Genomic DNA, 6,777 nt, shown 5'->3' with positions numbered 1-6,777 from the left:
ATTTTACATACAAACTATAAATGAGTCAAAGGTTAACGGCAAAATAGTCTACATTCATAAGATAAGTATTCTAAACATGCTGGAATACATTTCCAGTAAAATCAAAATTTCATCATATGCGCTAAATAAATGAGTTAAAGTTGAAAAAATAATAATTGCAGCTAACACATATATATATAAGTAGCCTTTTGTTAGAAATTAGTAGCGACCTGGAAATTTTGACATGGATTGAGATTTCTGGTTCTAAAAATTTATATTACAGTTTTTCAATTGTTTTTAAAATGCTAAATATTTTTAAGAGGAAAAATTCATACTATTTATTATAGCATTCCAATTCCTGAGGAGTTTCTATTGAAATACCGTTAAATATGGAACGATTATATATGGCAAGAAAATTAGTTATTGAATTGGGTTTTTCTATAACAAATAGTATGTTTTTTTAAAATTTTATTATAAATTTTTATATTTAAAATTTTATACTTTAAATCGGGATAATTAGAGTTAAAATAAATATTTACAAAGTTAGCTTGTAAAATGTTTATTAATACCAAATTTATAAGATTAAGACAGTAAAGTATTAATCTATTTATAAATTTAATCATACATGTTTATTTTTATTTAAATTTTTACCAATTTAATTCTATGACAATTTATTAAAGAATTCAGTCCAATAGAATCGAAGTTTCACTACTCGAAATAAAAAACTATCATTTAAATCGGTTAAGAATTTTTTATTTATTAAATTACAATTTTGTTTTATTTATGACTAAAATCCTTATTAAAAATATATATGATGACTATAGAATCTGAAACCTTCTTAAATAAAATATTCAAATTTATAACATTACTAAAGCCTCAACATTCTTTGAAAAATTTTGAAATTATTAGGCTACCATCAGCATATCTACAAACAAGAAGTTTTGATATCCCAACAGTCTGGAAAACTATTGAAGACACAAAATCTTCTCTGGCTATAGACTTTTCTTCAATACGTATGAAGGCCACAAATATGGCAAATTATCAAAAATAAAGAATATCTTCTTTAGTGAAAGTAAAGTAATAAACTACAAAAGAAAATATTTACTTGCTTCATTTTTAGCAATTTAAATGATGGCATGCAGAAAAATAGGGAAAACTTAATTATTCATGTTGAGATGACATTAGAAGCAGAGAGTGAAGATAGAAAGAAGATTACGACACAGAATCGCATCCAAATGCAAACAATGTAGGAAATGTTTAATATGTGTTTACATCTTCATATACCAATTTTAGTGAATAATTTAACTTATCACATTATTTTTTACACAAGTGAGTTGCCAAAGAACTTTTAGTAAATTAAAAATAATAGAAAATAGACTACCAGTTCATTTATTATGATGACTTTTTAATAATAAAGCTGGACATGAATTAGTATAGCAAATGGAATTAAATAAAATTCTTAATTATTTATGTAAATTTTTATTATTAATGCGGTTATGTAGGTAAGACAATCAAGAATGTAGATTCAATTAATATTTTTTTTATATTATATTTAAAATTATATATATATATAAAATAGGTGCTAAATTTGGTGATATTTCCTGCCCCCCCCCTCAAAATGTTAATTTTATAGGGAATTTCTTTTCCCAGTGGACCCCTGTCTCTACCTCTCTCACGTTAAGTCTACTACTCTCAAACCCTTTTTTGTATTGTTCAGTAATAAAGGGACAAATAAGGAAAAAATTTGAAATTAGTGCGAAATAATATAATATTCATATACAAGAGGTATCGCTGTTTTTTTAAGAAAAAAAAAATTATGAATGTTTTTATTGAATTATTTTTAAATTTTTTTTATATTCAAATTGAAATTAATGATAAATTAGACAATATATTGTGACATTATATATCATTAATAATAAATTTTTAATTAATTTTTAACATGAAAATAATCGCTCTGAATTTGCAGCGTTAAAGGCACGAGCACAATATGGAAATCTTTTTTCACAAATCGTATTAATATATAATTTTTCTTTTTATATTTCTTTCCTAAATTTTACTTTTAATAAAACGTCTATGGAGTTCAATAAAATTTTTTTATATTTCCTTCCCCATTAATTTTTCTTATAAATATAAACCAAGCGATGCCAACACTGGGTATTTGTCAAAACAAGCAAATACTAGGCAAAATTTATAATCTATAGCGATGTAATTCATTTCATCGCATCGCGCAGTCATTATAAATTTTACCTATTATTTGCTCGCTTTTGGGGAATATCTAGCGATGTGTGTCACATGGCTTGAACGATACGCGATCATTATAAACGAGATATAAATCCTCAACATTATCTAAATCGCAATTTTGTAATAACTTCCTATTTTATAATATTGATATCAGGTTTCGTCCAAACTCAAATGAATAATAGGTTTCTAACGCATTTTAATATTATTTGTTTACTGGGAAAAAGCTAAAATATGTAAACCTTATTATTTTTTTTAGTTTGGACATGCTCTTGATTTTTTTTAAACTTTAATATCGATAAATATTTTTTTAACATTTTTATATGAAAAAAATTTCTGAGCTCTTCTAAGTTAATTTTTACTCCGCATTTATCAAAGCATCTTATAAATGAAGCTAAATGCGCTTCTACTTCTTTCTTTATCAAAGGGATTCGAGATCCCTTCTGCTGTAAGCCTATTTCAACCTCAAATCCTCCTAATATCCCAACTTTGTTCATATCTATTGTTTCATTATTATCTTATATATCCTTTTTCATGTTTTATATACTCTATGATACTTATTTTCGCCCCCTTGACCACCATATAATCTTCATTGACATCCGGTCATATAGAATAGAAGTCTAACACCTGCGTTATAAAAATCTTTGACTTCTTATTATGTATATCTCAGATTTCTGTAGAGTTAGAGAATGTAGGACAAAAACTCAACAGGAAAATTTACCGCCCTTTATTTGATAAGCTTACTTTTGATATGGTCTACACAAAATAAAATTTAGAAAGAATAACTATAAATATGCCGTTTCGTCACGTTTATACTATAAATTTACCTTTAGGCGGAAAAAATAGACGCTTCTTCATCATTTTCATTGATATTTAACATATAAATTTTAAAACAATGCATATTATAAAAAAACACTTAAAATACTTAAGTTAATAACTCATGAAATTTTTCATGTGATATTTATTGGTATGTACCAATATTATTTAATTTGTTTTCTTAAATTATTGATTTTTCAAAATTCTATAAGTATTCGTTGATAAATGAAAGAGGTCAATCTACGTTTTTTTAAGACACTCAACTTTACTTTTAATATTTTAAGTATTGTTCTTTTAAGTACCAGAAATACATAAAGTATAGACAATGAAGTAAAAAAATATGTGCATTTTATTGATATGAGCAACTTTATAATTATATATTACAAAATGATTTTTTTATCGTGAAAATAAATTAATTAATGCATAGTGTAATATATTTTTTAATGCTATAAAAGTGCTAAAATTTCCTAAAAGATTGATAATAATTATTTTTTAAATATATTGAGGCAATGAACTAAGGGGCTAATTTTGTCGGCTTTTCATATGCTTTAATACGAAAAACATTTGTTTCTAAGGGCTTGCAATCACCACATTCATAGTTATTTGATTTGGGAGAGACTTTGGCCACAATTTGATTAGAATTATTCGACACTATAATATATATTTTAAATTTAATTATTTTAAAGAAAAAAAATTAGTTTACCGAATATTTTTGTGGAAGAATTTATAGCAGGCCCTCGTGTTTTTTTCAATTGAAAATTACCTGATTGGATGGTGGCAACGATTTGCGAATGAATCGAATCGGTCATGTTAATGTTTGAATAATTCAAAGATAACTACAATATGAACATGCATAAACAAAATGCCCAATGTTACAAAACATGGTAAACTAAGCTAAATAGCTTGTAAAAAATATTTAAAATTTTGCAATCTCCCTATTATAATAAAATATATTTTTTATTCATAGTGTTTACCATTCTCAATATCAGACTTTCATTAATATATTTGGAGATAGTTTTATTTAAAAGATTTAGAATGATGAGTCACGAATAAAAATCGTTTTCGTATGATAATATTATAATCGGTTAAATTGTATTTCAGAGAAGTTATTTCTACGTTATGCATTGCTTCAAATATTACCCCGAAAATATTACTTCCTATTTGTAAAGCGGGGCTTATTTCGTTAATCAATTTTCGTTATAAATTTGCTTAAAAAAATATAAATCCCCTGTATGGTATGGATTGGGGCTGACAAAAATTAAATAAAAATAAACTATGGGTCGGGTCATTGGCTTGGGCCAGGCCTATGCAAAATTTTAAATGATTATATGAATTCCAAATTATTGCATTTCTTTACTAATCAATCATTCTTATTATATAAGAAAAAAGTATATATACATAGCCCAAATTTTTTATCTTCCTATGGGCCTCATGGACCTTTAGGTTGACCACAAAGTGGAGGTTGTGTTAGGCATCTGGCATGTATTTAAAAAATATCAATATAAGGTTCAGTGGCATCAGGTCATTTAATATTAATTTTTTTCTGCCAGTCAGATCTTTTATAGTCGGTTTTGTAGACTAAATATAATAACCCTTAAGTTTTGTAACAGTTTGATGATCCTAGTCTTCTCATTACCGCCCCTAACTTGTATCAGGTTTTTTAGCCTTTAATTTGTTTAGACAAAAATTAAACTGATAATTTAGAATTGAAAGCGGCTCTTAGTTTATTAAGGGAAACTCCATTTCATATCAAATCCAAAATTTTATTCTTTATAACATTTAAGCGAAATTTGCAGTAATGCCTTTGCAACATTGAATCCATCTCGAAATTGAATTTGAGGTAATACAATTGTGCGCTCATGATAATTAATTCGTGATAATGCCTTACATGATTGAGAGAATGATTACGAAAATTATTGAATTGAAAAATAGATCGAGGAAATTGAATAAAGCCTGATAAAAGACAAGGTAAGGAAGTTCGAGTCTATATGGTAAGCGGGGTAAAACGTAAGTGCTATTTAGAGGATATTGGGAAAAAAAATTCAGTCCTAATTTTCAAAAAGATAATATCTTCGATATTTCTTGCAGCAACAAATGTGTTCTTCTAAGTTAAAATGTATATTATTGATCCTCAATCAAGCCTAGAGATTGCTTTGTGAAAAAACAACACCTAATTATGTGAATAGAAAATTAATTTAATAATACTTACACTGTGATAGGTTAAATATCTCAGTTTCATTTAATTATTTTATAGTATAGTCTAATAATGATTCAATCCAATAATATAATTAGGCCCATAATTTGAAATTTAAATATATACCATAAGAAAAAAACACCTACCATATAACTTCGGTCTCTTCTACTTGGAAGAAAATAAGACTTATAATGTCCAATAGGAGGTGTCAATTGAATAGTTCAAGAGTTAATTTGAATAAAGCCCATAGATAATAGAGTAGATTGTCAAGACTGGTAAGATACGAACCGTATTAAAAAAATAGTTAGTTAACAGAACCAAGTTTTATTATTAAGGGAAAAGACCAAAATCCTTTAATTTAAATAATTTTTTTTAAAAAACAAATAATAAGGCTTCCTTGGAGAAATTCAAAATTAGTAATCATAATTTACTTTATTTAAACGAATTTATTTTGTACAAAAAATTATTTTTTATAACCCATCTATATTTGGAAGAATAAAATTTTAAAGTTTTTAAACAGCATTTTGAAAGTTTAATTGTAATTTTTATTTTAGGAAATAATAAATTTGAAAATCAAAATAATATTTATTAATATAGGTCATTTAAAAAAATGGAAATTTATTATTCGAGAAGTACGATTTTAAAATACTAACAAAAACAATTATTATCCAAATTTTAAAAATTTTTGATTTAAAAAAAAATAAAATATTTATATATGGTATTTTATTTAGTAATAATCGATGTATTAATTGACTTAAATGATATTTACGAAATTAACAAATTTATCAAAGCGGCGGTAACTTCCCCGTCCCTTGGCTACACATATGGTATTGGCATATTAACAAGTATTAAATTTTTGGTGGTAGTCAAGTCGTTGGTCAGAATTTTTGATATTAGTCTTTCGAAAAGTTTGAATTTGCGAATGTGAACCGGATATACGTTTGATTTAACATATGAGAAAGTGAACATCATATGACAAAATCAATTTATAATTATTATAGAGATTAACTCGAGTATAAACATGTAAAGTTAACCATTACTTATAATTCGAATTTAATGGACAATAATTTAGCTAAATATATATGAAGATAATATAATATACTTTTTAAGATCGAATAAATTGAAAAATTCCTGTGTGACACTGTATAAGATTATCTGGATAAAATAATTATATATTTGGCTATTTATTTATATATATTTTTTTTAAATGAAAATAAATAAATATTTTAAAATGGATCGATAATTCGGCTTATTTACTTGAACAATCTAATTTTCGGATCTTTTGAATAATTTATTGAATATGGACTTTTTAAAGTTTAATCTCTATATTGTATAGCATGCTACATTTATTTTTTAAAAGTAGTTTTATAGTAAGGAACTACTTTTTTCTGAAATGTAGCTTTACAATACTTTCAATACCATTGAATAATATTTTTTTTAAAAAAACTAAACTTTAAATAGATATTTTGAATTTTTTTTTGTATTATAAATCTAAACCAATCAACCAATTTGATCGCATAAGTAAAAATATGGAAAATGGATAAAAGGAA

General features: G+C 25.2%; 1 long non-coding RNA gene across 1 annotated transcript; it reads right to left on the bottom strand.

Moving 5' to 3' along the window:
* Positions 1 to 3,551: 3,551 nt before the first annotated feature.
* LOC135931041 (uncharacterized) lies at positions 3,552 to 6,398 on the bottom strand. Its single transcript, XR_010572915.1, has 3 exons — positions 6,330 to 6,398; positions 3,737 to 3,869; positions 3,552 to 3,684 (listed from the first exon to the last, which is right to left on the bottom strand). It is a non-coding gene; the product is annotated as an uncharacterized LOC135931041 (long non-coding RNA).
* Between the last annotated feature and the right edge of the window lie 379 nt (positions 6,399 to 6,777).

This window comes from Gordionus sp. m RMFG-2023, chromosome 1 (genome assembly GCF_954871325.1).
Source record: "Gordionus sp. m RMFG-2023 chromosome 1, tfGorSpeb1-WG-v2, whole genome shotgun sequence".
NCBI lineage: Eukaryota > Metazoa > Nematomorpha > Gordioida > Chordodea > Parachordodidae > Gordionus > Gordionus sp. m RMFG-2023.
The sequence above is the reverse complement of the archived record's forward strand: the minus strand, read 5'-3'. Positions and strand labels throughout refer to the sequence as shown.